Source organism: Octopus bimaculoides, chromosome 6 (genome assembly GCF_001194135.2).
Source record: "Octopus bimaculoides isolate UCB-OBI-ISO-001 chromosome 6, ASM119413v2, whole genome shotgun sequence".
Taxonomy (NCBI): Eukaryota; Metazoa; Mollusca; class Cephalopoda; order Octopoda; family Octopodidae; genus Octopus; species Octopus bimaculoides.
In genome coordinates, this window is record NC_068986.1 from 98,458,453 (window position 1) to 98,464,294 (window position 5,842).

General features: G+C 31.8%; 1 long non-coding RNA gene across 1 annotated transcript in view; it reads left to right on the forward strand.

Annotated features, from left to right (window-relative positions):
• LOC106870799 (uncharacterized) overlaps positions 1-5,842 on the forward strand; it is a 387,764-nt gene that overhangs the window by 35,793 nt on the left and 346,129 nt on the right. The window lies entirely within an intron of this gene.

The following is a 5,842-nucleotide window of genomic DNA, read 5'->3' on the forward strand; positions in this document are numbered from 1 at the left end:
TATATATATATGTTTATATATATATATATGTTTATATATATATATTATATATGTGTGTGTATGTGTGTGTGTGTGTGTGTGTGTGTGTGTGTGTAAATATGGATATATATTACTGCTTGTTTTATTTTTTGCTTGATTATATAACAATACAATACACCTTTCATTAGAGTGTCATGTAGCATATTCTATTTATCTTTAGAAAGAAAAGATATACTGTAACATTAAAGTTTTTTGCTTAGTGCTGTAATCAGTCTGGTAAACATAAGAAATGCAAATTACCTAGTCATCTAAAATGTACCAGCAACTCTCTAAACTATATATATAGTTTGAGAAGATTCGGACAGCTTCTCCGACTAAGTATAAATAGTTGTGACGGAAGCATACAAATTGATGTGAGAAGTTGTTTTGTTGAGAAAGCAGATGATGTATTCCAACCTATCTCTTAAATCTAAATCTATGTACAATAGGCATCACGTCTTATATAGTTCAATAATTTTCCATCGATTCCGCAATGCAGTGAAATATGGAAATTTTCAGCAAAGGTAAGCCCATTCCGCAAATGATGATTGCGAAATATATCCCAAACCAAATGACAAGGATAATATTTTACAAATGAGGGAATCCTTTTGCGATACAGATCTCAGAAACATCAACTTAACATAAGACTGCTGCTTAGTATCACCTCGCAGTTCACACTTTGCACCTACCAACAAATTCTTATTATGCAAAAAGTGTTGTGATGTGGACAACGAAAGAAGTAAAAGTTCTAAGGGTACCGGGATCTCAACATTCCATGAACGACTGAAACACACCTGAAACACAAGCTAACTAGGAGTACAAAAATACCCCTGTAGCATATCTTGCAGTATTGCAAGCTTAAGATAGCTTATGAACGCTGTCAGTATTACATTACTTCGTTTATCTGCCTACGTTCAAATTGCATCCGAAGCAATTCTTCGTTTATTCTATTTCTTTTCTCGATGTTTATTTTGTTTCCTATTCACCGTGCACTCCTTTTATCTTATAAATTCCTCTCCATCTTTGGAGATGCATCCCGTCTCTCTCGAAACTAGTTTATATATATGTATATATGTATGCATGCATGTATGTATTTATGTTTGTATGTATGCTTGCATGAATATATCCGCATTTTAAAATCGAATGGTTTCGCCGACGGAGGGCCTGACCTGTAAGGAATCTATGAAATAAGCATCGACTTTTATGGATTTTTTTTTTTCATAATAGTCCTCGTTTGTATTGTGCATTGGTATGATTACCGAATCAGAAACATTATCAGACAAACGCACACACACATATTTTTAAACACACACACACATATGTATTTTTACATATGTTACATATGTATGTGTGTATATATATATATGTGTATGTTTATATATAATATATATTTCTATTTATATATATATATATATATATATATATATATATATATATATATATGGGAGAATATACAAAAAATAACAACAGACGAGGACAGGTGGTGTAAATAACAAAAGTATATATTAGTATGACGCTCGGGAATACGGAAAGTCTTTGACGTTTCGAGCTACGCTCTTCAACAGAAAGAATACGGAGACAAGGAGAAAAACACGGAGAAAAAAAATTGAATAGTGTTCAGTCAACGGTCAATCATAATAATGATTATATATATATATATATATATATACACGAACTGTGAGTGGGTTAATAGTCTAGATACCAATAAAGAAGTATGAGTCAATGGAAACCACAAAAATTATAACATTGAAGGCTGGGATATTTATTTAGATTCTCGAAGTTAATCTGATATTGTAATTATTAAATCCACTGCGAATCCATCCTTCCCCCCTGAGCCAGTGTTGCATACATAGAAAGTTTTCCCGCACACAACTGATAAGTTTCAACGAGTCCGGCGAATATATACACTAACGCCAAACAAATTTAAAAGGTTCCGCTAAACAACCACTGCCTACTGTATTTCGACCCACAAACCTCATATATATATGAAAAGAAAACTCACACTTCCAGAGATAGTATATGCTTCTTGTGAATGCTATATTTCGACGGCAGAAATATCACTGCCTGGAATCCAGCAAGCGATCTGCAGATAGGGGCTTAGCAGAGGTATGGGGCAACACGGTGTCCAGTATAAACATATATGGACATATAAATATATGAATATATAAACATAGTAAAAATATAATGAAATATAGGATTATAGATAAAAATGTTTTTTTAAAAAAAGGAATTGAAAATATAGTGAAGAGAAAATAATAGGCGACAAAATATGTTTTGTGCTACATATTAAAACAAAACATCCCTGCGGCCGCTTCAGCGGTTCATTCTTCCAAGTAAAAATTGTATCTTAAAATTCATTTTCAGAGAATGTCTCCTTCATCATGTATGTATATACATATAGATACATATATGTATATTCATTTTCTCATTTCTCATTTTATCTAGTTTCAGCTCATGAGCTGTGGCCATGCTGGGGCACCGCCATTTATGAATATATAATAATATATTATGAATATATAATAATAATATTAGGGATAAAATCCAAATTTACAGGTAAAAACTCAATTAAATTCTTTTCTCTAAAACTATATATTTATATGAATATATATGTATATACATATACATATACATATACATATACATATACATATACATATGTATATACATATACATATACATATACATATACATATACATATGTATATACATATACACGCATGAAATTTGCTGACCACGCTGCTGCCACATGCGGTTGTTTTTAATTAAAGAGGAAGAGAGAAATAAGGGTTGCTAAGAAATAAAAGTGGGGCGAGGAGAAATTTCCCCCAAGAGGAGAGAATCGCTGAGTGAGAAGTTTTTTATTTACTTATTTTATTATGCTTCTATATAATTCATTCTTGTTTTCTTTTTCTTTTCTTTTTTGCAAGTAGATTCAGAAAAAATTTGATTTATTTCGTTCTAAATTGGAAATTATCAATGCACCACGACTTGGGGATAAAACTCCATGGTCATTTAAAACATTTAGGACCTATATAATCGAATGATTTTACGATTCTTCTTTTCTTTTTAAATGGTGTTGAGAAAAGATGTGAGAAGGAGGGCATTAAAAAACCCTAAGTCACTTACAGTTGAGAATACCATTAACATTGTACCGAATACGATCGATATTTTCCGTTTCTTCTACTTTTAACACTGTAGTAGAGTTTGATTCATAGAAAGTCTTTTACGTGTTTAAGATTTCATTCTGGGAGTTTTTCACGGGTTTTATCTTATTTCTCCCATTTATAATTGATTTTCTTTTCTTCTCCAATGCATATTCACCTTTGTTGTTAGTTCTTCATGTAGATACGTTTACCGTTCTCTCTACAAACTACATACAAGCCTTTTTTGTTGTTTTTTTTGTGAGGGGTGCGAATGTGGGACCTATAGTCGTTTTTCCTATGTTGTATATCACATCAGAATGATTACGAATTAGTTTTCAATGTTTCATCTCGCAATGGCATCTTGCCATACTTTTATTGAGTTGCATTCAGATTTCGACCACTGTTCAACACACACGTGTGAAATTTGACTGGTGACCAACGTTTCTGTCACCTACGTTTATTTTTAAGCTTAAGAGACTGAGAAAAATAGGGTTTGCTAACAAGTAAAAGGGAAAGGAAAATTTTCTTTCAAGGGGAGAGAATCGGTGAGAGATTTTTTTATATACTTATCTTATTATGCTTCTATGTATAATTCAATCTTATTTGTTTTTTGTTTCTTTTTTGTTTGCAAATAGATGCATATATATATATATATATATATATATATATATATATATATATATATATAGTTGGATGTTGCGCTAAATAACAATATGATATATTTATATTTGTATATTGCCTTTTTATAGAAAAGACGTATTTTTTTGTCTCTTCTCTTAAGCGTTCATAAATTTTTTCTATCGTCTTGGCTAAACAGCCCTCACTGTTTGTTTTACTGTCTTGTTCTCACTGTCCTGTTCTTGTTTAAACATTCACCCTACGCAAAAAATTCCAAATTTTATTTAATTTGCTTTGCTGGAAAGACTGTTCCAACGAAGTCGTGTATTGTCCTTGCCTTCGGACGCGGAGTAGATGGAACAGGGACAACTGACGAAGGGTTATACTCTTTATGTTGCATGTCTCGTTTATCTGCTTTTTTCGTTGTTCGAAAAAAGTTCGTTTTCTGTTTTCGTCTTTATGTTTTCGTTTCTCATTGTGTTTAACGTTTTTTTTTTTTGTGATGCCCTGTACCCATATATCCATGTATGTATACATATAGATGTAGGTATGTACATATATGTATGGATATATGCATATGTTTATATGTATATATGTATGTGTGTGTGTGTGTTTGTGTATACGTATACATCTAATTGTGCATACATTTATCTAACGTAAATTTTAATTGGTTAGATTACAGTTTTTCTAACTTTAAAATACTGTCTGTGAAAATTTGTGTCTGAGTGTAGCTCTAAATGTAGAACACTTAGTCACACACATACATAGGCATATATATATATGAAGAGTAGTGCTCATTTATTAGTCTCTACTTTATACACTGGAATTTTAAGGTTTCTGAGACTATTAATTCTTCCCGCACGTAGTCATTCTGGTTTTAATCTCATGAATTAAAGAGATGATAGTATCTCTTTTTTTATTACCAAATTTATATTCGCCAATAAGATTTGTATGTCTAGAAACGGTAATAGAATTAAAACATTCTTCTTCCCAGCTGAACAGGAGGCCTAGGAATTTATTGCGAAAACTATTAATAACAAAAGATTAGAATCGAATTGTCATGTCCTGAATATAACTTGTTTCGAAGAATAGCTTTATACACGCTCACATATACACAAGCACACATGCGCACACCCACAGGATCTCCCCCCCTCTCTCTCTCTCTCTTCTCTTCTCTTCATTGTGTTTTGTAGCAGTGGCGCAAAGTATTACATGCTTCACTTTTTCTGTATTTATAGAGTATATTATATATCGAATTATTCCACGAGCAATGTAAATGTCCTGTGTATATCATTGATAAAACTGCACAATCTTTTCTCGGGTCGTAACATCTCAGTTTTTATGAAATAAAACAAAAAGGACTGCCAGAATTAATACTCTCCTCACCTCGTTCTACGCTGATGGGTTCAGTGAAATCGTATGTTAATTGATATCATATATTCTATTTAGGATTATATTACAATATATATTCTGTTCTAAAGCAGATATGTAGATATATAGTGCTTTCAATACTGTTCAATACTGTTGCATATAAGGTTCATATAACCTATTAAACGGTCTGATATATATGCAAGACATCTGTTCCGTTTACATATAAGCATTTAAAATGTGACATCTTAGGGATTTTATGCATGTGCGCTCTCGTCATTTAATATAGGTCTGCAGATTTGATTTATTCACTTATGGGAGTCTAAATTACTAAAACCACCAGATTCAAATGCGAACGACAAAAATGTTGCTCTACTCGCTGCATACTAAATTAAAAAGCTCAACTGGAGTTGGAAGGCTAATATCTATTATACGTTATTTATTTATATGCGATTCCTATTTTCACATCTCGCTTACTTCTATGCTTGTTAAACACACACATACACACACACACACATACACACATACACACACACATATATATATATATAAAATTTCAAGGAGTTCCTGCCTTAAAAACAGGAACTACACCACAGTTATCTTGTGTTCTTTGCTACATTGGTTTCTATTAACCCATTTATTCTATCCGAAGAATTTTTATTCATTAAGATAGAAGAAATACATATAATTAATTA